Raw genomic sequence first — 26,828 nt, 5'->3', positions numbered from 1 at the left:
ATTTCTGTATTTGTTTCCCCCAAAGGAACTTGAATAGTGTAAGGTAATACTGATAGGTAGCGATGATGTAAGTACCTGTAGGTGCTTGGAACGAACGTCAGGTATAAATAGCAGTGCCAGGCGCAAGGTAGTTAATCTTTGCGCAGTGGCAATATCGTAACCAATGAAGTATAACTGAGGTGCGATTATTGCTAGTTGAAAACTTTTACCAATACCCCGCCAGAGAGACGTGAAATACCGACTCTGTGGCAATTTTTGGCAGCTCCTCAGGGGGTGTAAGTCTCATGGAAACAATGCTTCAAGCTGTGTTTATCTGTGAACACATTCAGCACTTGTGGAAGTGTTTGGCTGGTGGTTGTTAGGGACCATGTACACAGACTAGGCTGTGTTCACAGATGAATTGTGTACATGTCTTTGACAGCTGGTGAGAAACATTCTCCTCAGTGTAAGATGTTGTGCAACTGCTATGTGTGAATAAAGATGCCAATGTGGACAGTTGAAATGTGGTTCTGTCCAGTGGCAATTCTTGCTCCATAGCATACTAGTGGTACATACATGCAGTGGTTACTGATAAATGTAGGATTTGACAAAACTTCTGTCAGAATTTAATGGAGGAGACTAGGGCAGTACAGTGAGAGTTGGTGAGTGTGTGGGAGGCCAGTGTTGTACTTGATTCATTTTCACAGCACTGCCAGTGTTATAATTTGTGTTTGTGTCCTGATCATTATATGGATGTTTGATCCTTTTTGGACACTGCTGTGTGTACACCTTGATAATTAGAACTTATGACCATGGAACTGCTGTTGATAATATTGGGCAATGAGTTTGTTGACTTGAGATGATTGATGTGTTAGGCTGCACAGTGCCTAGTAAGGGCACTCACATTGAATACAGTATCCTATGTGGTGTGTGTTACATGGAACAGGAAGAACTGTAATGTTGTGCAAGGCTTTGCCTCATTTTGAGAATACATACATGTGCTGTAGTGTGCAGAGCAGAGTGATTGAAAGAAAGGTAAGTGCTTGTAGCTATTTGTATGGTAGCTAATGCAGTCCCTGGTGTTGAGGTTTTGTTGAACCTTTATGTAGCTTACATGTTTCATCTAAAGGCTACTGGTGGTAAATCTCCTTCATGCAGTGATTGTGCAGTAGAATTTGGTTGGCTGCAGCCATGGTATTCACATTTTGAACAGTGTTATTAGTGCATTTCTTGGTGTATTCCTTGAACTGTGGATTTACTGTTCAAATGTGACAGATAATACAGTGTGATAGTTTAAATGGGATGGTGAGCTTAATGATGGTCCAGTGTGCTATGAGAATGTATTGCATGTGGAATACTGAAGAGAGGGAACAAATGCTTGTGGGGTAAATTTTGTGATTGTATCTGTGAATATAAACCAAGGAATGCAATGAATAACACAGTGGTAGAGCAAGTGTAGGTGAGAACTGTAGCAGGAGTGGTGCATTTTTTGAGAGCAGAAGTAGTTGGCTTGTGATGGCTCATTCTTTGTGTCTCTTCATTTGAGAATATGACTGTTCCTATATGCAAGGTGAGCAACATTTGCTGCCTACCATAGCACAAATGGACCCATAGAAAATGTCTTATTGTTTGGATCTGTTATGAATGGTTGGCACTCGAGATACTATTTAGCACACATTCAGATATTTTCATTTTTGTCAGGCAATATATTAGCTGGGGCCAACGAGACAGCAGGCGGGTTTTCTATGATTGTTCTGGGGCAAGAACATAAACGGCAGAGGAGCCCAAAACATACATTTTTCTGCAAGTTGTTTGGCGCAATGTGGAATAAGTGTGTATCTTGTATATTTAAGACTGCAGCATGTGTTCCCAGCGCTATGAAGCAATTTACTGACTGAATTCTAGTTGTACTTTCCTGCAAGGTAAACTCATTTCAACAACTTAACCCAGCCACATGAGAGGATTTGTAAATCTCATTTCATTGTGTTTCCAGGGTGCCTAATCTGTTACACGAATATTTCACCCATCGACATTAATCAATTTCACGGCATGATTCGAGTAAAACTAGCGTTCTACTGCTCAGTACGTCAAACAGCTTTTGCTGACAAGTGTATGGTTTGTTAAGTTAATGTAAATGCAGTTGGCAGTTTTCTTGGTGTCTAGTACTAACCAGCGGCCACAAAATAACAAAATCTAACGATGAGTCTTAATGGGTGTGCCGGTATTTGCTAAATGAGGTTGTGCTACTTTCGTCTGTGGGGGGGGCTAGGCGAGTGAGCAGTAGCGCGCCTGTCGGTCAAGGGGAGAACTACTGTGCAATTTTGAGTGTTTAAGATGGCGGTAAGTGGGCGTGTAAGCAACTATTAGACACAAGGAGCAAAGAACAGAGAGTCTGCCACTAATAAAATGTGTTTTACTGTTTTTTTTTCTGTATATTTCTGTATTTGTTTCCCCCAAAGGAACTTGAATAGTGTAAGGTAATACTGATAGGTAGCGATGATGTAAGTACCTGTAGGTGCTTGGAACGAACGTCAGGTATAAATAGCAGTGCCAGGCGCAAGGTAGTTAATCTTTGCGCAGTGGCAATATCGTAACCAATGAAGTATAACTGAGGTGCGATTATTGCTAGTTGAAAACTTTTACCAATACCCCGCCAGAGAGACGTGAAATACCGACTCTGTGGCAATTTTTGGCAGCTCCTCAGGGGGTGTAAGTCTCATGGAAACAATGCTTCAAGCTGTGTTTATCTGTGAACACATTCAGCACTTGTGGAAGTGTTTGGCTGGTGGTTGTTAGGGACCATGTACACAGACTAGGCTGTGTTCACAGATGAATTGTGTACATGTCTTTGACAGCTGGTGAGAAACATTCTCCTCAGTGTAAGATGTTGTGCAACTGCTATGTGTGAATAAAGATGCCAATGTGGACAGTTGAAATGTGGTTCTGTCCAGTGGCAATTCTTGCTCCATAGCATACTAGTGGTACATACATGCAGTGGTTACTGATAAATGTAGGATTTGACAAAACTTCTGTCAGAATTTAATGGAGGAGACTAGGGCAGTACAGTGAGAGTTGGTGAGTGTGTGGGAGGCCAGTGTTGTACTTGATTCATTTTCACAGCACTGCCAGTGTTATAATTTGTGTTTGTGTCCTGATCATTATATGGATGTTTGATCCTTTTTGGACACTGCTGTGTGTACACCTTGATAATTAGAACTTATGACCATGGAACTGCTGTTGATAATATTGGGCAATGAGTTTGTTGACTTGAGATGATTGATGTGTTAGGCTGCACAGTGCCTAGTAAGGGCACTCACATTGAATACAGTATCCTATGTGGTGTGTGTTACATGGAACAGGAAGAACTGTAATGTTGTGCAAGGCTTTGCCTCATTTTGAGAATACATACATGTGCTGTAGTGTGCAGAGCAGAGTGATTGAAAGAAAGGTAAGTGCTTGTAGCTATTTGTATGGTAGCTAATGCAGTCCCTGGTGTTGAGGTTTTGTTGAACCTTTATGTAGCTTACATGTTTCATCTAAAGGCTACTGGTGGTAAATCTCCTTCATGCAGTGATTGTGCAGTAGAATTTGGTTGGCTGCAGCCATGGTATTCACATTTTGAACAGTGTTATTAGTGCATTTCTTGGTGTATTCCTTGAACTGTGGATTTACTGTTCAAATGTGACAGATAATACAGTGTGATAGTTTAAATGGGATGGTGAGCTTAATGATGGTCCAGTGTGCTATGAGAATGTATTGCATGTGGAATACTGAAGAGAGGGAACAAATGCTTGTGGGGTAAATTTTGTGATTGTATCTGTGAATATAAACCAAGGAATGCAATGAATAACACAGTGGTAGAGCAAGTGTAGGTGAGAACTGTAGCAGGAGTGGTGCATTTTTTGAGAGCAGAAGTAGTTGGCTTGTGATGGCTCATTCTTTGTGTCTCTTCATTTGAGAATATGACTGTTCCTATATGCAAGGTGAGCAACATTTGCTGCCTACCATAGCACAAATGGACCCATAGAAAATGTCTTATTGTTTGGATCTGTTATGAATGGTTGGCACTCGAGATACTATTTAGCACACATTCAGATATTTTCATTTTTGTCAGGCAATATATTAGCTGGGGCCAACGAGACAGCAGGCGGGTTTTCTATGATTGTTCTGGGGCAAGAACATAAACGGCAGAGGAGCCCAAAACATACATTTTTCTGCAAGTTGTTTGGCGCAATGTGGAATAAGTGTGTATCTTGTATATTTAAGACTGCAGCATGTGTTCCCAGCGCTATGAAGCAATTTACTGACTGAATTCTAGTTGTACTTTCCTGCAAGGTAAACTCATTTCAACAACTTAACCCAGCCACATGAGAGGATTTGTAAATCTCATTTCATTGTGTTTCCAGGGTGCCTAATCTGTTACACGAATATTTCACCCATCGACATTAATCAATTTCACGGCATGATTCGAGTAAAACTAGCGTTCTACTGCTCAGTACGTCAAACAGCTTTTGCTGACAAGTGTATGGTTTGTTAAGTTAATGTAAATGCAGTTGGCAGTTTTCTTGGTGTCTAGTACTAACCAGCGGCCACAAAATAACAAAATCTAACGATGAGTCTTAATGGGTGTGCCGGTATTTGCTAAATGAGGTTGTGCTACTTTCGTCTGTGGGGGGGGGGGCTAGGCGAGTGAGCAGTAGCGCGCCTGTCGGTCAAGGGGAGAACTACTGTGCAATTTTGAGTGTTTAAGATGGCGGTAAGTGGGCGTGTAAGCAACTATTAGACACAAGGAGCAAAGAACAGAGAGTCTGCCACTAATAAAATGTGTTTTACTGTTTTTTTTTCTGTATATTTCTGTATTTGTTTCCCCCAAAGGAACTTGAATAGTGTAAGGTAATACTGATAGGTAGCGATGATGTAAGTACCTGTAGGTGCTTGGAACGAACGTCAGGTATAAATAGCAGTGCCAGGCGCAAGGTAGTTAATCTTTGCGCAGTGGCAATATCGTAACCAATGAAGTATAACTGAGGTGCGATTATTGCTAGTTGAAAACTTTTACCAATACCCCGCCAGAGAGACGTGAAATACCGACTCTGTGGCAATTTTTGGCAGCTCCTCAGGGGGTGTAAGTCTCATGGAAACAATGCTTCAAGCTGTGTTTATCTGTGAACACATTCAGCACTTGTGGAAGTGTTTGGCTGGTGGTTGTTAGGGACCATGTACACAGACTAGGCTGTGTTCACAGATGAATTGTGTACATGTCTTTGACAGCTGGTGAGAAACATTCTCCTCAGTGTAAGATGTTGTGCAACTGCTATGTGTGAATAAAGATGCCAATGTGGACAGTTGAAATGTGGTTCTGTCCAGTGGCAATTCTTGCTCCATAGCATACTAGTGGTACATACATGCAGTGGTTACTGATAAATGTAGGATTTGACAAAACTTCTGTCAGAATTTAATGGAGGAGACTAGGGCAGTACAGTGAGAGTTGGTGAGTGTGTGGGAGGCCAGTGTTGTACTTGATTCATTTTCACAGCACTGCCAGTGTTATAATTTGTGTTTGTGTCCTGATCATTATATGGATGTTTGATCCTTTTTGGACACTGCTGTGTGTACACCTTGATAATTAGAACTTATGACCATGGAACTGCTGTTGATAATATTGGGCAATGAGTTTGTTGACTTGAGATGATTGATGTGTTAGGCTGCACAGTGCCTAGTAAGGGCACTCACATTGAATACAGTATCCTATGTGGTGTGTGTTACATGGAACAGGAAGAACTGTAATGTTGTGCAAGGCTTTGCCTCATTTTGAGAATACATACATGTGCTGTAGTGTGCAGAGCAGAGTGATTGAAAGAAAGGTAAGTGCTTGTAGCTATTTGTATGGTAGCTAATGCAGTCCCTGGTGTTGAGGTTTTGTTGAACCTTTATGTAGCTTACATGTTTCATCTAAAGGCTACTGGTGGTAAATCTCCTTCATGCAGTGATTGTGCAGTAGAATTTGGTTGGCTGCAGCCATGGTATTCACATTTTGAACAGTGTTATTAGTGCATTTCTTGGTGTATTCCTTGAACTGTGGATTTACTGTTCAAATGTGACAGATAATACAGTGTGATAGTTTAAATGGGATGGTGAGCTTAATGATGGTCCAGTGTGCTATGAGAATGTATTGCATGTGGAATACTGAAGAGAGGGAACAAATGCTTGTGGGGTAAATTTTGTGATTGTATCTGTGAATATAAACCAAGGAATGCAATGAATAACACAGTGGTAGAGCAAGTGTAGGTGAGAACTGTAGCAGGAGTGGTGCATTTTTTGAGAGCAGAAGTAGTTGGCTTGTGATGGCTCATTCTTTGTGTCTCTTCATTTGAGAATATGACTGTTCCTATATGCAAGGTGAGCAACATTTGCTGCCTACCATAGCACAAATGGACCCATAGAAAATGTCTTATTGTTTGGATCTGTTATGAATGGTTGGCACTCGAGATACTATTTAGCACACATTCAGATATTTTCATTTTTGTCAGGCAATATATTAGCTGGGGCCAACGAGACAGCAGGCGGGTTTTCTATGATTGTTCTGGGGCAAGAACATAAACGGCAGAGGAGCCCAAAACATACATTTTTCTGCAAGTTGTTTGGCGCAATGTGGAATAAGTGTGTATCTTGTATATTTAAGACTGCAGCATGTGTTCCCAGCGCTATGAAGCAATTTACTGACTGAATTCTAGTTGTACTTTCCTGCAAGGTAAACTCATTTCAACAACTTAACCCAGCCACATGAGAGGATTTGTAAATCTCATTTCATTGTGTTTCCAGGGTGCCTAATCTGTTACACGAATATTTCACCCATCGACATTAATCAATTTCACGGCATGATTCGAGTAAAACTAGCGTTCTACTGCTCAGTACGTCAAACAGCTTTTGCTGACAAGTGTATGGTTTGTTAAGTTAATGTAAATGCAGTTGGCAGTTTTCTTGGTGTCTAGTACTAACCAGCGGCCACAAAATAACAAAATCTAACGATGAGTCTTAATGGGTGTGCCGGTATTTGCTAAATGAGGTTGTGCTACTTTCGTCTGTGGGGGGGGCTAGGCGAGTGAGCAGTAGCGCGCCTGTCGGTCAAGGGGAGAACTACTGTGCAATTTTGAGTGTTTAAGATGGCGGTAAGTGGGCGTGTAAGCAACTATTAGACACAAGGAGCAAAGAACAGAGAGTCTGCCACTAATAAAATGTGTTTTACTGTTTTTTTTTCTGTATATTTCTGTATTTGTTTCCCCCAAAGGAACTTGAATAGTGTAAGGTAATACTGATAGGTAGCGATGATGTAAGTACCTGTAGGTGCTTGGAACGAACGTCAGGTATAAATAGCAGTGCCAGGCGCAAGGTAGTTAATCTTTGCGCAGTGGCAATATCGTAACCAATGAAGTATAACTGAGGTGCGATTATTGCTAGTTGAAAACTTTTACCAATACCCCGCCAGAGAGACGTGAAATACCGACTCTGTGGCAATTTTTGGCAGCTCCTCAGGGGGTGTAAGTCTCATGGAAACAATGCTTCAAGCTGTGTTTATCTGTGAACACATTCAGCACTTGTGGAAGTGTTTGGCTGGTGGTTGTTAGGGACCATGTACACAGACTAGGCTGTGTTCACAGATGAATTGTGTACATGTCTTTGACAGCTGGTGAGAAACATTCTCCTCAGTGTAAGATGTTGTGCAACTGCTATGTGTGAATAAAGATGCCAATGTGGACAGTTGAAATGTGGTTCTGTCCAGTGGCAATTCTTGCTCCATAGCATACTAGTGGTACATACATGCAGTGGTTACTGATAAATGTAGGATTTGACAAAACTTCTGTCAGAATTTAATGGAGGAGACTAGGGCAGTACAGTGAGAGTTGGTGAGTGTGTGGGAGGCCAGTGTTGTACTTGATTCATTTTCACAGCACTGCCAGTGTTATAATTTGTGTTTGTGTCCTGATCATTATATGGATGTTTGATCCTTTTTGGACACTGCTGTGTGTACACCTTGATAATTAGAACTTATGACCATGGAACTGCTGTTGATAATATTGGGCAATGAGTTTGTTGACTTGAGATGATTGATGTGTTAGGCTGCACAGTGCCTAGTAAGGGCACTCACATTGAATACAGTATCCTATGTGGTGTGTGTTACATGGAACAGGAAGAACTGTAATGTTGTGCAAGGCTTTGCCTCATTTTGAGAATACATACATGTGCTGTAGTGTGCAGAGCAGAGTGATTGAAAGAAAGGTAAGTGCTTGTAGCTATTTGTATGGTAGCTAATGCAGTCCCTGGTGTTGAGGTTTTGTTGAACCTTTATGTAGCTTACATGTTTCATCTAAAGGCTACTGGTGGTAAATCTCCTTCATGCAGTGATTGTGCAGTAGAATTTGGTTGGCTGCAGCCATGGTATTCACATTTTGAACAGTGTTATTAGTGCATTTCTTGGTGTATTCCTTGAACTGTGGATTTACTGTTCAAATGTGACAGATAATACAGTGTGATAGTTTAAATGGGATGGTGAGCTTAATGATGGTCCAGTGTGCTATGAGAATGTATTGCATGTGGAATACTGAAGAGAGGGAACAAATGCTTGTGGGGTAAATTTTGTGATTGTATCTGTGAATATAAACCAAGGAATGCAATGAATAACACAGTGGTAGAGCAAGTGTAGGTAAGAACTGTAGCAGGAGTGGTGCATTTTTTGAGAGCAGAAGTAGTTGGCTTGTGATGGCTCATTCTTTGTGTCTCTTCATTTGAGAATATGACTGTTCCTATATGCAAGGTGAGCAACATTTGCTGCCTACCATAGCACAAATGGACCCATAGAAAATGTCTTATTGTTTGGATCTGTTATGAATGGTTGGCACTCGAGATACTATTTAGCACACATTCAGATATTTTCATTTTTGTCAGGCAATATATTAGCTGGGGCCAACGAGACAGCAGGCGGGTTTTCTATGATTGTTCTGGGGCAAGAACATAAACGGCAGAGGAGCCCAAAACATACATTTTTCTGCAAGTTGTTTGGCGCAATGTGGAATAAGTGTGTATCTTGTATATTTAAGACTGCAGCATGTGTTCCCAGCGCTATGAAGCAATTTACTGACTGAATTCTAGTTGTACTTTCCTGCAAGGTAAACTCATTTCAACAACTTAACCCAGCCACATGAGAGGATTTGTAAATCTCATTTCATTGTGTTTCCAGGGTGCCTAATCTGTTACACGAATATTTCACCCATCGACATTAATCAATTTCACGGCATGATTCGAGTAAAACTAGCGTTCTACTGCTCAGTACGTCAAACAGCTTTTGCTGACAAGTGTATGGTTTGTTAAGTTAATGTAAATGCAGTTGGCAGTTTTCTTGGTGTCTAGTACTAACCAGCGGCCACAAAATAACAAAATCTAACGATGAGTCTTAATGGGTGTGCCGGTATTTGCTAAATGAGGTTGTGCTACTTTCGTCTGTGGGGGGGGCTAGGCGAGTGAGCAGTAGCGCGCCTGTCGGTCAAGGGGAGAACTACTGTGCAATTTTGAGTGTTTAAGATGGCGGTAAGTGGGCGTGTAAGCAACTATTAGACACAAGGAGCAAAGAACAGAGAGTCTGCCACTAATAAAATGTGTTTTACTGTTTTTTTTCTGTATATTTCTGTATTTGTTTCCCCCAAAGGAACTTGAATAGTGTAAGGTAATACTGATAGGTAGCGATGATGTAAGTACCTGTAGGTGCTTGGAACGAACGTCAGGTATAAATAGCAGTGCCAGGCGCAAGGTAGTTAATCTTTGCGCAGTGGCAATATCGTAACCAATGAAGTATAACTGAGGTGCGATTATTGCTAGTTGAAAACTTTTACCAATACCCCGCCAGAGAGACGTGAAATACCGACTCTGTGGCAATTTTTGGCAGCTCCTCAGGGGGTGTAAGTCTCATGGAAACAATGCTTCAAGCTGTGTTTATCTGTGAACACATTCAGCACTTGTGGAAGTGTTTGGCTGGTGGTTGTTAGGGACCATGTACACAGACTAGGCTGTGTTCACAGATGAATTGTGTACATGTCTTTGACAGCTGGTGAGAAACATTCTCCTCAGTGTAAGATGTTGTGCAACTGCTATGTGTGAATAAAGATGCCAATGTGGACAGTTGAAATGTGGTTCTGTCCAGTGGCAATTCTTGCTCCATAGCATACTAGTGGTACATACATGCAGTGGTTACTGATAAATGTAGGATTTGACAAAACTTCTGTCAGAATTTAATGGAGGAGACTAGGGCAGTACAGTGAGAGTTGGTGAGTGTGTGGGAGGCCAGTGTTGTACTTGATTCATTTTCACAGCACTGCCAGTGTTATAATTTGTGTTTGTGTCCTGATCATTATATGGATGTTTGATCCTTTTTGGACACTGCTGTGTGTACACCTTGATAATTAGAACTTATGACCATGGAACTGCTGTTGATAATATTGGGCAATGAGTTTGTTGACTTGAGATGATTGATGTGTTAGGCTGCACAGTGCCTAGTAAGGGCACTCACATTGAATACAGTATCCTATGTGGTGTGTGTTACATGGAACAGGAAGAACTGTAATGTTGTGCAAGGCTTTGCCTCATTTTGAGAATACATACATGTGCTGTAGTGTGCAGAGCAGAGTGATTGAAAGAAAGGTAAGTGCTTGTAGCTATTTGTATGGTAGCTAATGCAGTCCCTGGTGTTGAGGTTTTGTTGAACCTTTATGTAGCTTACATGTTTCATCTAAAGGCTACTGGTGGTAAATCTCCTTCATGCAGTGATTGTGCAGTAGAATTTGGTTGGCTGCAGCCATGGTATTCACATTTTGAACAGTGTTATTAGTGCATTTCTTGGTGTATTCCTTGAACTGTGGATTTACTGTTCAAATGTGACAGATAATACAGTGTGATAGTTTAAATGGGATGGTGAGCTTAATGATGGTCCAGTGTGCTATGAGAATGTATTGCATGTGGAATACTGAAGAGAGGGAACAAATGCTTGTGGGGTAAATTTTGTGATTGTATCTGTGAATATAAACCAAGGAATGCAATGAATAACACAGTGGTAGAGCAAGTGTAGGTGAGAACTGTAGCAGGAGTGGTGCATTTTTTGAGAGCAGAAGTAGTTGGCTTGTGATGGCTCATTCTTTGTGTCTCTTCATTTGAGAATATGACTGTTCCTATATGCAAGGTGAGCAACATTTGCTGCCTACCATAGCACAAATGGACCCATAGAAAATGTCTTATTGTTTGGATCTGTTATGAATGGTTGGCACTCGAGATACTATTTAGCACACATTCAGATATTTTCATTTTTGTCAGGCAATATATTAGCTGGGGCCAACGAGACAGCAGGCGGGTTTTCTATGATTGTTCTGGGGCAAGAACATAAACGGCAGAGGAGCCCAAAACATACATTTTTCTGCAAGTTGTTTGGCGCAATGTGGAATAAGTGTGTATCTTGTATATTTAAGACTGCAGCATGTGTTCCCAGCGCTATGAAGCAATTTACTGACTGAATTCTAGTTGTACTTTCCTGCAAGGTAAACTCATTTCAACAACTTAACCCAGCCACATGAGAGGATTTGTAAATCTCATTTCATTGTGTTTCCAGGGTGCCTAATCTGTTACACGAATATTTCACCCATCGACATTAATCAATTTCACGGCATGATTCGAGTAAAACTAGCGTTCTACTGCTCAGTACGTCAAACAGCTTTTGCTGACAAGTGTATGGTTTGTTAAGTTAATGTAAATGCAGTTGGCAGTTTTCTTGGTGTCTAGTACTAACCAGCGGCCACAAAATAACAAAATCTAACGATGAGTCTTAATGGGTGTGCCGGTATTTGCTAAATGAGGTTGTGCTACTTTCGTCTGTGGGGGGGGCTAGGCGAGTGAGCAGTAGCGCGCCTGTCGGTCAAGGGGAGAACTACTGTGCAATTTTGAGTGTTTAAGATGGCGGTAAGTGGGCGTGTAAGCAACTATTAGACACAAGGAGCAAAGAACAGAGAGTCTGCCACTAATAAAATGTGTTTTACTGTTTTTTTTCTGTATATTTCTGTATTTGTTTCCCCCAAAGGAACTTGAATAGTGTAAGGTAATACTGATAGGTAGCGATGATGTAAGTACCTGTAGGTGCTTGGAACGAACGTCAGGTATAAATAGCAGTGCCAGGCGCAAGGTAGTTAATCTTTGCGCAGTGGCAATATCGTAACCAATGAAGTATAACTGAGGTGCGATTATTGCTAGTTGAAAACTTTTACCAATACCCCGCCAGAGAGACGTGAAATACCGACTCTGTGGCAATTTTTGGCAGCTCCTCAGGGGGTGTAAGTCTCATGGAAACAATGCTTCAAGCTGTGTTTATCTGTGAACACATTCAGCACTTGTGGAAGTGTTTGGCTGGTGGTTGTTAGGGACCATGTACACAGACTAGGCTGTGTTCACAGATGAATTGTGTACATGTCTTTGACAGCTGGTGAGAAACATTCTCCTCAGTGTAAGATGTTGTGCAACTGCTATGTGTGAATAAAGATGCCAATGTGGACAGTTGAAATGTGGTTCTGTCCAGTGGCAATTCTTGCTCCATAGCATACTAGTGGTACATACATGCAGTGGTTACTGATAAATGTAGGATTTGACAAAACTTCTGTCAGAATTTAATGGAGGAGACTAGGGCAGTACAGTGAGAGTTGGTGAGTGTGTGGGAGGCCAGTGTTGTACTTGATTCATTTTCACAGCACTGCCAGTGTTATAATTTGTGTTTGTGTCCTGATCATTATATGGATGTTTGATCCTTTTTGGACACTGCTGTGTGTACACCTTGATAATTAGAACTTATGACCATGGAACTGCTGTTGATAATATTGGGCAATGAGTTTGTTGACTTGAGATGATTGATGTGTTAGGCTGCACAGTGCCTAGTAAGGGCACTCACATTGAATACAGTATCCTATGTGGTGTGTGTTACATGGAACAGGAAGAACTGTAATGTTGTGCAAGGCTTTGCCTCATTTTGAGAATACATACATGTGCTGTAGTGTGCAGAGCAGAGTGATTGAAAGAAAGGTAAGTGCTTGTAGCTATTTGTATGGTAGCTAATGCAGTCCCTGGTGTTGAGGTTTTGTTGAACCTTTATGTAGCTTACATGTTTCATCTAAAGGCTACTGGTGGTAAATCTCCTTCATGCAGTGATTGTGCAGTAGAATTTGGTTGGCTGCAGCCATGGTATTCACATTTTGAACAGTGTTATTAGTGCATTTCTTGGTGTATTCCTTGAACTGTGGATTTACTGTTCAAATGTGACAGATAATACAGTGTGATAGTTTAAATGGGATGGTGAGCTTAATGATGGTCCAGTGTGCTATGAGAATGTATTGCATGTGGAATACTGAAGAGAGGGAACAAATGCTTGTGGGGTAAATTTTGTGATTGTATCTGTGAATATAAACCAAGGAATGCAATGAATAACACAGTGGTAGAGCAAGTGTAGGTGAGAACTGTAGCAGGAGTGGTGCATTTTTTGAGAGCAGAAGTAGTTGGCTTGTGATGGCTCATTCTTTGTGTCTCTTCATTTGAGAATATGACTGTTCCTATATGCAAGGTGAGCAACATTTGCTGCCTACCATAGCACAAATGGACCCATAGAAAATGTCTTATTGTTTGGATCTGTTATGAATGGTTGGCACTCGAGATACTATTTAGCACACATTCAGATATTTTCATTTTTGTCAGGCAATATATTAGCTGGGGCCAACGAGACAGCAGGCGGGTTTTCTATGATTGTTCTGGGGCAAGAACATAAACGGCAGAGGAGCCCAAAACATACATTTTTCTGCAAGTTGTTTGGCGCAATGTGGAATAAGTGTGTATCTTGTATATTTAAGACTGCAGCATGTGTTCCCAGCGCTATGAAGCAATTTACTGACTGAATTCTAGTTGTACTTTCCTGCAAGGTAAACTCATTTCAACAACTTAACCCAGCCACATGAGAGGATTTGTAAATCTCATTTCATTGTGTTTCCAGGGTGCCTAATCTGTTACACGAATATTTCACCCATCGACATTAATCAATTTCACGGCATGATTCGAGTAAAACTAGCGTTCTACTGCTCAGTACGTCAAACAGCTTTTGCTGACAAGTGTATGGTTTGTTAAGTTAATGTAAATGCAGTTGGCAGTTTTCTTGGTGTCTAGTACTAACCAGCGGCCACAAAATAACAAAATCTAACGATGAGTCTTAATGGGTGTGCCGGTATTTGCTAAATGAGGTTGTGCTACTTTCGTCTGTGGGGGGGCTAGGCGAGTGAGCAGTAGCGCGCCTGTCGGTCAAGGGGAGAACTACTGTGCAATTTTGAGTGTTTAAGATGGCGGTAAGTGGGCGTGTAAGCAACTATTAGACACAAGGAGCAAAGAACAGAGAGTCTGCCACTAATAAAATGTGTTTTACTGTTTTTTTTTCTGTATATTTCTGTATTTGTTTCCCCCAAAGGAACTTGAATAGTGTAAGGTAATACTGATAGGTAGCGATGATGTAAGTACCTGTAGGTGCTTGGAACGAACGTCAGGTATAAATAGCAGTGCCAGGCGCAAGGTAGTTAATCTTTGCGCAGTGGCAATATCGTAACCAATGAAGTATAACTGAGGTGCGATTATTGCTAGTTGAAAACTTTTACCAATACCCCGCCAGAGAGACGTGAAATACCGACTCTGTGGCAATTTTTGGCAGCTCCTCAGGGGGTGTAAGTCTCATGGAAACAATGCTTCAAGCTGTGTTTATCTGTGAACACATTCAGCACTTGTGGAAGTGTTTGGCTGGTGGTTGTTAGGGACCATGTACACAGACTAGGCTGTGTTCACAGATGAATTGTGTACATGTCTTTGACAGCTGGTGAGAAACATTCTCCTCAGTGTAAGATGTTGTGCAACTGCTATGTGTGAATAAAGATGCCAATGTGGACAGTTGAAATGTGGTTCTGTCCAGTGGCAATTCTTGCTCCATAGCATACTAGTGGTACATACATGCAGTGGTTACTGATAAATGTAGGATTTGACAAAACTTCTGTCAGAATTTAATGGAGGAGACTAGGGCAGTACAGTGAGAGTTGGTGAGTGTGTGGGAGGCCAGTGTTGTACTTGATTCATTTTCACAGCACTGCCAGTGTTATAATTTGTGTTTGTGTCCTGATCATTATATGGATGTTTGATCCTTTTTGGACACTGCTGTGTGTACACCTTGATAATTAGAACTTATGACCATGGAACTGCTGTTGATAATATTGGGCAATGAGTTTGTTGACTTGAGATGATTGATGTGTTAGGCTGCACAGTGCCTAGTAAGGGCACTCACATTGAATACAGTATCCTATGTGGTGTGTGTTACATGGAACAGGAAGAACTGTAATGTTGTGCAAGGCTTTGCCTCATTTTGAGAATACATACATGTGCTGTAGTGTGCAGAGCAGAGTGATTGAAAGAAAGGTAAGTGCTTGTAGCTATTTGTATGGTAGCTAATGCAGTCCCTGGTGTTGAGGTTTTGTTGAACCTTTATGTAGCTTACATGTTTCATCTAAAGGCTACTGGTGGTAAATCTCCTTCATGCAGTGATTGTGCAGTAGAATTTGGTTGGCTGCAGCCATGGTATTCACATTTTGAACAGTGTTATTAGTGCATTTCTTGGTGTATTCCTTGAACTGTGGATTTACTGTTCAAATGTGACAGATAATACAGTGTGATAGTTTAAATGGGATGGTGAGCTTAATGATGGTCCAGTGTGCTATGAGAATGTATTGCATGTGGAATACTGAAGAGAGGGAACAAATGCTTGTGGGGTAAATTTTGTGATTGTATCTGTGAATATAAACCAAGGAATGCAATGAATAACACAGTGGTAGAGCAAGTGTAGGTGAGAACTGTAGCAGGAGTGGTGCATTTTTTGAGAGCAGAAGTAGTTGGCTTGTGATGGCTCATTCTTTGTGTCTCTTCATTTGAGAATATGACTGTTCCTATATGCAAGGTGAGCAACATTTGCTGCCTACCATAGCACAAATGGACCCATAGAAAATGTCTTATTGTTTGGATCTGTTATGAATGGTTGGCACTCGAGATACTATTTAGCACACATTCAGATATTTTCATTTTTGTCAGGCAATATATTAGCTGGGGCCAACGAGACAGCAGGCGGGTTTTCTATGATTGTTCTGGGGCAAGAACATAAACGGCAGAGGAGCCCAAAACATACATTTTTCTGCAAGTTGTTTGGCGCAATGTGGAATAAGTGTGTATCTTGTATATTTAAGACTGCAGCATGTGTTCCCAGCGCTATGAAGCAATTTACTGACTGAATTCTAGTTGTACTTTCCTGCAAGGTAAACTCATTTCAACAACTTAACCCAGCCACATGAGAGGATTTGTAAATCTCATTTCATTGTGTTTCCAGGGTGCCTAATCTGTTACACGAATATTTCACCCATCGACATTAATCAATTTCACGGCATGATTCGAGTAAAACTAGCGTTCTACTGCTCAGTACGTCAAACAGCTTTTGCTGACAAGTGTATGGTTTGTTAAGTTAATGTAAATGCAGTTGGCAGTTTTCTTGGTGTCTAGTACTAACCAGCGGCCACAAAATAACAAAATCTAACGATGAGTCTTAATGGGTGTGCCGGTATTTGCTAAATGAGGTTGTGCTACTTTCGTCTGTGGGGGGGCTAGGCGAGTGAGCAGTAGCGCGCCTGTCGGTCAAGGGGAGAACTACTGTGCAATTTTGAGTGTTTAAGATGGCGGTAAGTGGGCGTGTAAGCAACTATTAGACACAAGGAGCAAAGAACAGAGAGTCTGCCACTAATAAAATGTGTTTTACTGTTTTTTTTTCTGTATATTTCTGTATTTGTTTCCCCCAAAGGAACTTGAATAGTGTAAGGTAATACTGATAGGTAGCGATGATGTAAGTACCTGTAGGTGCTTGGAACGAACGTCAGGTATAAATAGCAGTGCCAGGCGCAAGGTAGTTAATCTTTGCGCAGTGGCAATATCGTAACCAATGAAGTATAACTGAGGTGCGATTATTGCTAGTTGAAAACTTTTACCAATACCCCGCCAGAGAGACGTGAAATACCGACTCTGTGGCAATTTTTGGCAGCTCCTCAGGGGGTGTAAGTCTCATGGAAACAATGCTTCAAGCTGTGTTTATCTGTGAACACATTCAGCACTTGTGGAAGTGTTTGGCTGGTGGTTGTTAGGGACCATGTACACAGACTAGGCTGTGTTCACAGATGAATTGTGTACATGTCTTTGACAGCTGGTGAGAAACATTCTCCTCAGTGTAAGATGTTGTGCAACTGCTATGTGTGAATAAAGATGCCAATGTGGACAGTTGAAATGTGGTTCTGTCCAGTGGCAATTCTTGCTCCATAGCATACTAGTGGTACATACATGCAGTGGTTACTGATAAATGTAGGATTTGACAAAACTTCTGTCAGAATTTAATGGAGGAGACTAGGGCAGTACAGTGAGAGTTGGTGAGTGTGTGGGAGGCCAGTGTTGTACTTGATTCATTTTCACAGCACTGCCAGTGTTATAATTTGTGTTTGTGTCCTGATCATTATATGGATGTTTGATCCTTTTTGGACACTGCTGTGTGTACACCTTGATAATTAGAACTTATGACCATGGAACTGCTGTTGATAATATTGGGCAATGAGTTTGTTGACTTGAGATGATTGATGTGTTAGGCTGCACAGTGCCTAGTAAGGGCACTCACATTGAATACAGTATCCTATGTGGTGTGTGTTACATGGAACAGGAAGAACTGTAATGTTGTGCAAGGCTTTGCCTCATTTTGAGAATACATACATGTGCTGTAGTGTGCAGAGCAGAGTGATTGAAAGAAAGGTAAGTGCTTGTAGCTATTTGTATGGTAGCTAATGCAGTCCCTGGTGTTGAGGTTTTGTTGAACCTTTATGTAGCTTACATGTTTCATCTAAAGGCTACTGGTGGTAAATCTGCTTCATGCAGTGATTGTGCAGTAGAATTTGGTTGGCTGCAGCCATGGTATTCACATTTTGAACAGTGTTATTAGTGCATTTCTTGGTGTATTCCTTGAACTGTGGATTTACTGTTCAAATGTGACAGATAATACAGTGTGATAGTTTAAATGGGATGGTGAGCTTAATGATGGTCCAGTGTGCTATGAGAATGTATTGCATGTGGAATACTGAAGAGAGGGAACAAATGCTTGTGGGGTAAATTTTGTGATTGTATCTGTGAATATAAACCAAGGAATGCAATGAATAACACAGTGGTAGAGCAAGTGTAGGTGAGAACTGTAGCAGGAGTGGTGCATTTTTTGAGAGCAGAAGTAGTTGGCTTGTGATGGCTCATTCTTTGTGTCTCTTCATTTGAGAATATGACTGTTCCTATATGCAAGGTGAGCAACATTTGCTGCCTACCATAGCACAAATGGACCCATAGAAAATGTCTTATTGTTTGGATCTGTTATGAATGGTTGGCACTCGAGATACTATTTAGCACACATTCAGATATTTTCATTTTTGTCAGGCAATATATTAGCTGGGGCCAACGAGACAGCAGGCGGGTTTTCTATGATTGTTCTGGGGCAAGAACATAAACGGCAGAGGAGCCCAAAACATACATTTTTCTGCAAGTTGTTTGGCGCAATGTGGAATAAGTGTGTATCTTGTATATTTAAGACTGCAGCATGTGTTCCCAGCGCTATGAAGCAATTTACTGACTGAATTCTAGTTGTACTTTCCTGCAAGGTAAACTCATTTCAACAACTTAACCCAGCCACATGAGAGGATTTGTAAATCTCATTTCATTGTGTTTCCAGGGTGCCTAATCTGTTACACGAATATTTCACCCATCGACATTAATCAATTTCACGGCATGATTCGAGTAAAACTAGCGTTCTACTGCTCAGTACGTCAAACAGCTTTTGCTGACAAGTGTATGGTTTGTTAAGTTAATGTAAATGCAGTTGGCAGTTTTCTTGGTGTCTAGTACTAACCAGCGGCCACAAAATAACAAAATCTAACGATGAGTCTTAATGGGTGTGCCGGTATTTGCTAAATGAGGTTGTGCTACTTTCGTCTGTGGGGGGGCTAGGCGAGTGAGCAGTAGCGCGCCTGTCGGTCAAGGGGAGAACTACTGTGCAATTTTGAGTGTTTAAGATGGCGGTAAGTGGGCGTGTAAGCAACTATTAGACACAAGGAGCAAAGAACAGAGAGTCTGCCACTAATAAAATGTGTTTTACTGTTTTTTTTCTGTATATTTCTGTATTTGTTTCCCCCAAAGGAACTTGAATAGTGTAAGGTAATACTGATAGGTAGCGATGATGTAAGTACCTGTAGGTGCTTGGAACGAACGTCAGGTATAAATAGCAGTGCCAGGCGCAAGGTAGTTAATCTTTGCGCAGTGGCAATATCGTAACCAATGAAGTATAACTGAGGTGCGATTATTGCTAGTTGAAAACTTTTACCAATACCCCGCCAGAGAGACGTGAAATACCGACTCTGTGGCAATTTTTGGCAGCTCCTCAGGGGGTGTAAGTCTCATGGAAACAATGCTTCAAGCTGTGTTTATCTGTGAACACATTCAGCACTTGTGGAAGTGTTTGGCTGGTGGTTGTTAGGGACCATGTACACAGACTAGGCTGTGTTCACAGATGAATTGTGTACATGTCTTTGACAGCTGGTGAGAAACATTCTCCTCAGTGTAAGATGTTGTGCAACTGCTATGTGTGAATAAAGATGCCAATGTGGACAGTTGAAATGTGGTTCTGTCCAGTGGCAATTCTTGCTCCATAGCATACTAGTGGTACATACATGCAGTGGTTACTGATAAATGTAGGATTTGACAAAACTTCTGTCAGAATTTAATGGAGGAGACTAGGGCAGTACAGTGAGAGTTGGTGAGTGTGTGGGAGGCCAGTGTTGTACTTGATTCATTTTCACAGCACTGCCAGTGTTATAATTTGTGTTTGTGTCCTGATCATTATATGGATGTTTGATCCTTTTTGGACACTGCTGTGTGTACACCTTGATAATTAGAACTTATGACCATGGAACTGCTGTTGATAATATTGGGCAATGAGTTTGTTGACTTGAGATGATTGATGTGTTAGGCTGCACAGTGCCTAGTAAGGGCACTCACATTGAATACAGTATCCTATGTGGTGTGTGTTACATGGAACAGGAAGAACTGTAATGTTGTGCAAGGCTTTGCCTCATTTTGAGAATACATACATGTGCTGTAGTGTGCAGAGCAGAGTGATTGAAAGAAAGGTAAGTGCTTGTAGCTATTTGTATGGTAGCTAATGCAGTCCCTGGTGTTGAGGTTTTGTTGAACCTTTATGTAGCTTACATGTTTCATCTAAAGGCTACTGGTGGTAAATCTCCTTCATGCAGTGATTGTGCAGTAGAATTTGGTTGGCTGCAGCCATGGTATTCACATTTTGAACAGTGTTATTAGTGCATTTCTTGGTGTATTCCTTGAACTGTGGATTTACTGTTCAAATGTGACAGATAATACAGTGTGATAGTTTAAATGGGATGGTGAGCTTAATGATGGTCCAGTGTGCTATGAGAATGTATTGCATGTGGAATACTGAAGAGAGGGAACAAATGCTTGTGGGGTAAATTTTGTGATTGTATCTGTGAATATAAACCAAGGAATGCAATGAATAACACAGTGGTAGAGCAAGTGTAGGTGAGAACTGTAGCAGGAGTGGTGCATTTTTTGAGAGCAGAAGTAGTTGGCTTGTGATGGCTCATTCTTTGTGTCTCTTCATTTGAGAATATGACTGTTCCTATATGCAAGGTGAGCAACATTTGCTGCCTACCATAGCACAAATGGACCCATAGAAAATGTCTTATTGTTTGGATCTGTTATGAATGGTTGGCACTCGAGATACTATTTAGCACACATTCAGATATTTTCATTTTTGTCAGGCAATATATTAGCTGGGGCCAACGAGACAGCAGGCGGGTTTTCTATGATTGTTCTGGGGCAAGAACATAAACGGCAGAGGAGCCCAAAACATACATTTTTCTGCAAGTTGTTTGGCGCAATGTGGAATAAGTGTGTATCTTGTATATTTAAGACTGCAGCATGTGTTCCCAGCGCTATGAAGCAATTTACTGACTGAATTCTAGTTGTACTTTCCTGCAAGGTAAACTCATTTCAACAACTTAACCCAGCCACATGAGAGGATTTGTAAATCTCATTTCATTGTGTTTCCAGGGTGCCTAATCTGTTACACGAATATTTCACCCATCGACATTAATCAATTTCACGGCATGATTCGAGTAAAACTAGCGTTCTACTGCTCAGTACGTCAAACAGCTTTTGCTGACAAGTGTATGGTTTGTTAAGTTAATGTAAATGCAGTTGGCAGTTTTCTTGGTGTCTAGTACTAACCAGCGGCCACAAAATAACAAAATCTAACGATGAGTCTTAATGGGTGTGCCGGTATTTGCTAAATGAGGTTGTGCTACTTTCGTCTGTGGGGGGGCTAGGCGAGTGAGCAGTAGCGCGCCTGTCGGTCAAGGGGAGAACTACTGTGCAATTTTGAGTGTTTAAGATGGCGGTAAGTGGGCGTGTAAGCAACTATTAGACACAAGGAGCAAAGAACAGAGAGTCTGCCACTAATAAAATGTGTTTTACTGTTTTTTTTTTCTGTATATTTCTGTATTTGTTTCCCCCAAAGGAACTTGAATAGTGTAAGGTAATACTGATAGGTAGCGATGATGTAAGTACCTGTAGGTGCTTGGAACGAACGTCAGGTATAAATAGCAGTGCCAGGCGCAAGGTAGTTAATCTTTGCGCAGTGGCAATATCGTAACCAATGAAGTATAACTGAGGTGCGATTATTGCTAGTTGAAAACTTTTACCAATACCCCGCCAGAGAGACGTGAAATACCGACTCTGTGGCAATTTTTGGCAGCTCCTCAGGGGGTGTAAGTCTCATGGAAACAATGCTTCAAGCTGTGTTTATCTGTGAACACATTCAGCACTTGTGGAAGTGTTTGGCTGGTGGTTGTTAGGGACCATGTACACAGACTAGGCTGTGTTCACAGATGAATTGTGTACATGTCTTTGACAGCTGGTGAGAAACATTCTCCTCAGTGTAAGATGTTGTGCAACTGCTATGTGTGAATAAAGATGCCAATGTGGACAGTTGAAATGTGGTTCTGTCCAGTGGCAATTCTTGCTCCATAGCATACTAGTGGTACATACATGCAGTGGTTACTGATAAATGTAGGATTTGACAAAACTTCTGTCAGAATTTAATGGAGGAGACTAGGGCAGTACAGTGAGAGTTGGTGAGTGTGTGGGAGGCCAGTGTTGTACTTGATTCATTTTCACAGCACTGCCAGTGTTATAATTTGTGTTTGTGTCCTGATCATTATATGGATGTTTGATCCTTTTTGGACACTGCTGTGTGTACACCTTGATAATTAGAACTTATGACCATGGAACTGCTGTTGATAATATTGGGCAATGAGTTTGTTGACTTGAGATGATTGATGTGTTAGGCTGCACAGTGCCTAGTAAGGGCACTCACATTGAATACAGTATCCTATGTGGTGTGTGTTACATGGAACAGGAAGAACTGTAATGTTGTGCAAGGCTTTGCCTCATTTTGAGAATACATACATGTGCTGTAGTGTGCAGAGCAGAGTGATTGAAAGAAAGGTAAGTGCTTGTAGCTATTTGTATGGTAGCTAATGCAGTCCCTGGTGTTGAGGTTTTGTTGAACCTTTATGTAGCTTACATGTTTCATCTAAAGGCTACTGGTGGTAAATCTCCTTCATGCAGTGATTGTGCAGTAGAATTTGGTTGGCTGCAGCCATGGTATTCACATTTTGAACAGTGTTATTAGTGCATTTCTTGGTGTATTCCTTGAACTGTGGATTTACTGTTCAAATGTGACAGATAATACAGTGTGATAGTTTAAATGGGATGGTGAGCTTAATGATGGTCCAGTGTGCTATGAGAATGTATTGCATGTGGAATACTGAAGAGAGGGAACAAATGCTTGTGGGGTAAATTTTGTGATTGTATCTGTGAATATAAACCAAGGAATGCAATGAATAACACAGTGGTAGAGCAAGTGTAGGTGAGAACTGTAGCAGGAGTGGTGCATTTTTTGAGAGCAGAAGTAGTTGGCTTGTGATGGCTCATTCTTTGTGTCTCTTCATTTGAGAATATGACTGTTCCTATATGCAAGGTGAGCAACATTTGCTGCCTACCATAGCACAAATGGACCCATAGAAAATGTCTTATTGTTTGGATCTGTTATGAATGGTTGGCACTCGAGATACTATTTAGCACACATTCAGATATTTTCATTTTTGTCAGGCAATATATTAGCTGGGGCCAACGAGACAGCAGGCGGGTTTTCTATGATTGTTCTGGGGCAAGAACATAAACGGCAGAGGAGCCCAAAACATACATTTTTCTGCAAGTTGTTTGGCGCAATGTGGAATAAGTGTGTATCTTGTATATTTAAGACTGCAGCATGTGTTCCCAGCGCTATGAAGCAATTTACTGACTGAATTCTAGTTGTACTTTCCTGCAAGGTAAACTCATTTCAACAACTTAACCCAGCCACATGAGAGGATTTGTAAATCTCATTTCATTGTGTTTCCAGGGTGCCTAATCAGTTACACGAATATTTCACCCATCGACATTAATCAATTTCACGGCATGATTCGAGTAAAACTAGCGTTCTACTGCTCAGTACGTCAAACAGCTTTTGCTGACAAGTGTATGGTTTGTTAAGTTAATGTAAATGCAGTTGGCAGTTTTCTTGGTGTCTAGTACTAACCAGCGGCCACAAAATAACAAAAATCTAACGATGAGTCTTAATGGGTGTGCCGGTATTTGCTAAATGAGGTTGTGCTACTTTCGTCTGTGGGGGGGCTAGGCGAGTGAGCAGTAGCGCGCCTGTCGGTCAAGGGGAGAACTACTGTGCAATTTTGAGTGTTTAAGATGGCGGTAAGTGGGCGTGTAAGCAACTATTAGACACAAGGAGCAAAGAACAGAGAGTCTGCCACTAATAAAATGTGTTTTACTGTTTTTTTTTCTGTATATTTCTGTATTTGTTTCCCCCAAAGGAACTTGAATAGTGTAAGGTAATACTGATAGGTAGCGATGATGTAAGTACCTGTAGGTGCTTGGAACGAACGTCAGGTATAAATAGCAGTGCCAGGCGCAAGGTAGTTAATCTTTGCGCAGTGGCAATATCGTAACCAATGAAGTATAACTGAGGTGCGATTATTGCTAGTTGAAAACTTTTACCAATACCCCGCCAGAGAGACGTGAAATACCGACTCTGTGGCAATTTTTGGCAGCTCCTCAGGGGGTGTAAGTCTCATGGAAACAATGCTTCAAGCTGTGTTTATCTGTGAACACATTCAGCACTTGTGGAAGTGTTTGGCTGGTGGTTGTTAGGGACCATGTACACAGACTAGGCTGTGTTCACAGATGAATTGTGTACATGTCTTTGACAGCTGGTGAGAAACATTCTCCTCAGTGTAAGATGTTGTGCAACTGCTATGTGTGAATAAAGATGCCAATGTGGACAGTTGAAATGTGGTTCTGTCCAGTGGCAATTCTTGCTCCATAGCATACTAGTGGTACATACATGCAGTGGTTACTGATAAATGTAGGATTTGACAAAACTTCTGTCAGAATTTAATGGAGGAGACTAGGGCAGTACAGTGAGAGTTGGTGAGTGTGTGGGAGGCCAGTGTTGTACTTGATTCATTTTCACAGCACTGCCAGTGTTATAATTTGTGTTTGTGTCCTGATCATTATATGGATGTTTGATCCTTTTTGGACACTGCTGTGTGTACACCTTGATAATTAGAACTTATGACCATGGAACTGCTGTTGATAATATTGGGCAATGAGTTTGTTGACTTGAGATGATTGATGTGTTAGGCTGCACAGTGCCTAGTAAGGGCACTCACATTGAATACAGTATCCTATGTGGTGTGTGTTACATGGAACAGGAAGAACTGTAATGTTGTGCAAGGCTTTGCCTCATTTTGAGAATACATACATGTGCTGTAGTGTGCAGAGCAGAGTGATTGAAAGAAAGGTAAGTGCTTGTAGCTATTTGTATGGTAGCTAATGCAGTCCCTGGTGTTGAGGTTTTGTTGAACCTTTATGTAGCTTACATGTTTCATCTAAAGGCTACTGGTGGTAAATCTCCTTCATGCAGTGATTGTGCAGTAGAATTTGGTTGGCTGCAGCCATGGTATTCACATTTTGAACAGTGTTATTAGTGCATTTCTTGGTGTATTCCTTGAACTGTGGATTTACTGTTCAAATGTGACAGATAATACAGTGTGATAGTTTAAATGGGATGGTGAGCTTAATGATGGTCCAGTGTGCTATGAGAATGTATTGCATGTGGAATACTGAAGAGAGGGAACAAATGCTTGTGGGGTAAATTTTGTGATTGTATCTGTGAATATAAACCAAGGAATGCAATGAATAACACAGTGGTAGAGCAAGTGTAGGTGAGAACTGTAGCAGGAGTGGTGCATTTTTTGAGAGCAGAAGTAGTTGGCTTGTGATGGCTCATTCTTTGTGTCTCTTCATTTGAGAATATGACTGTTCCTATATGCAAGGTGAGCAACATTTGCTGCCTACCATAGCACAAATGGACCCATAGAAAATGTCTTATTGTTTGGATCTGTTATGAATGGTTGGCACTCGAGATACTATTTAGCACACATTCAGATATTTTCATTTTTGTCAGGCAATATATTAGCTGGGGCCAACGAGACAGCAGGCGGGTTTTCTATGATTGTTCTGGGGCAAGAACATAAACGGCAGAGGAGCCCAAAACATACATTTTTCTGCAAGTTGTTTGGCGCAATGTGGAATAAGTGTGTATCTTGTATATTTAAGACTGCAGCATGTGTTCCCAGCGCTATGAAGCAATTTACTGACTGAATTCTAGTTGTACTTTCCTGCAAGGTAAACTCATTTCAACAACTTAACCCAGCCACATGAGAGGATTTGTAAATCTCATTTCATTGTGTTTCCAGGGTGCCTAATCAGTTACACGAATATTTCACCCATCGACATTAATCAATTTCACGGCATGATTCGAGTAAAACTAGCGTTCTACTGCTCAGTACGTCAAACAGCTTTTGCTGACAAGTGTATGGTTTGTTAAGTTAATGTAAATGCAGTTGGCAGTTTTCTTGGTGTCTAGTACTAACCAGCGGCCACAAAATAACAAAATCTAACGATGAGTCTTAATGGGTGTGCCGGTATTTGCTAAATGAGGTTGTGCTACTTTCGTCTGTGGGGGGGGCTAGGCGAGTGAGCAGTAGCGCGCCTGTCGGTCAAGGGGAGAACTACTGTGCAATTTTGAGTGTTTAAGATGGCGGTAAGTGGGCGTGTAAGCAACTATTAGACACAAGGAGCAAAGAACAGAGAGTCTGCCACTAATAAAATGTGTTTTACTGTTTTTTTTTCTGTATATTTCTGTATTTGTTTCCCCCAAAGGAACTTGAATAGTGTAAGGTAATACTGATAGGTAGCGATGATGTAAGTACCTGTAGGTGCTTGGAACGAACGTCAGGTATAAATAGCAGTGCCAGGCGCAAGGTAGTTAATCTTTGCGCAGTGGCAATATCGTAACCAATGAAGTATAACTGAGGTGCGATTATTGCTAGTTGAAAACTTTTACCAATACCCCGCCAGAGAGACGTGAAATACCGACTCTGTGGCAATTTTTGGCAGCTCCTCAGGGGGTGTAAGTCTCATGG

The 26,828-nt window shown here is 41.2% G+C and overlaps 12 non-coding genes across 12 annotated transcripts; all 12 read left to right on the top strand.

Annotated features, from left to right (window-relative positions):
- Positions 1-134: 134 nt before the first annotated feature.
- On the top strand, positions 135-274 carry LOC126107028 (U4 spliceosomal RNA). The gene has a single exon (XR_007523456.1). It is a non-coding gene; the product is annotated as a U4 spliceosomal RNA (small nuclear RNA).
- Positions 275-2,547: 2,273 nt separating this feature from the next.
- On the top strand, positions 2,548-2,687 carry LOC126107027 (U4 spliceosomal RNA). The gene has a single exon (XR_007523455.1). It is a non-coding gene; the product is annotated as a U4 spliceosomal RNA (small nuclear RNA).
- Positions 2,688-4,963: 2,276 nt separating this feature from the next.
- On the top strand, positions 4,964-5,103 carry LOC126107025 (U4 spliceosomal RNA). The gene has a single exon (XR_007523454.1). It is a non-coding gene; the product is annotated as a U4 spliceosomal RNA (small nuclear RNA).
- A 2,273-nt stretch (positions 5,104-7,376) lies between these two features.
- On the top strand, positions 7,377-7,516 carry LOC126107024 (U4 spliceosomal RNA). Its single transcript, XR_007523453.1, has one exon. It is a non-coding gene; the product is annotated as a U4 spliceosomal RNA (small nuclear RNA).
- Positions 7,517-9,788: 2,272 nt separating this feature from the next.
- LOC126107023 (U4 spliceosomal RNA) lies at positions 9,789-9,928 on the top strand. Its single transcript, XR_007523452.1, has one exon. It is a non-coding gene; the product is annotated as a U4 spliceosomal RNA (small nuclear RNA).
- Positions 9,929-12,200: 2,272 nt separating this feature from the next.
- LOC126107022 (U4 spliceosomal RNA) lies at positions 12,201-12,340 on the top strand. Its single transcript, XR_007523451.1, has one exon. It is a non-coding gene; the product is annotated as a U4 spliceosomal RNA (small nuclear RNA).
- A 2,272-nt stretch (positions 12,341-14,612) lies between these two features.
- On the top strand, positions 14,613-14,752 carry LOC126107021 (U4 spliceosomal RNA). Its single transcript, XR_007523450.1, has one exon. It is a non-coding gene; the product is annotated as a U4 spliceosomal RNA (small nuclear RNA).
- A 2,272-nt stretch (positions 14,753-17,024) lies between these two features.
- Positions 17,025-17,164, top strand: LOC126107020 (U4 spliceosomal RNA). Its single transcript, XR_007523449.1, has one exon. It is a non-coding gene; the product is annotated as a U4 spliceosomal RNA (small nuclear RNA).
- A 2,271-nt stretch (positions 17,165-19,435) lies between these two features.
- On the top strand, positions 19,436-19,575 carry LOC126107019 (U4 spliceosomal RNA). Its single transcript, XR_007523448.1, has one exon. It is a non-coding gene; the product is annotated as a U4 spliceosomal RNA (small nuclear RNA).
- Positions 19,576-21,848: 2,273 nt separating this feature from the next.
- On the top strand, positions 21,849-21,988 carry LOC126107017 (U4 spliceosomal RNA). Its single transcript, XR_007523447.1, has one exon. It is a non-coding gene; the product is annotated as a U4 spliceosomal RNA (small nuclear RNA).
- A 2,273-nt stretch (positions 21,989-24,261) lies between these two features.
- Positions 24,262-24,401, top strand: LOC126107016 (U4 spliceosomal RNA). The gene has a single exon (XR_007523446.1). It is a non-coding gene; the product is annotated as a U4 spliceosomal RNA (small nuclear RNA).
- Positions 24,402-26,674: 2,273 nt separating this feature from the next.
- On the top strand, positions 26,675-26,814 carry LOC126107015 (U4 spliceosomal RNA). Its single transcript, XR_007523445.1, has one exon. It is a non-coding gene; the product is annotated as a U4 spliceosomal RNA (small nuclear RNA).
- The last annotated feature ends 14 nt before the right edge of the window (positions 26,815-26,828 follow it).

This window comes from Schistocerca cancellata, chromosome 10 (assembly GCF_023864275.1).
Source record: "Schistocerca cancellata isolate TAMUIC-IGC-003103 chromosome 10, iqSchCanc2.1, whole genome shotgun sequence".
NCBI lineage: Eukaryota > Metazoa > Arthropoda > Insecta > Orthoptera > Acrididae > Schistocerca > Schistocerca cancellata.
The sequence above is the reverse complement of the archived record's forward strand: the minus strand, read 5'-3'. Positions and strand labels throughout refer to the sequence as shown.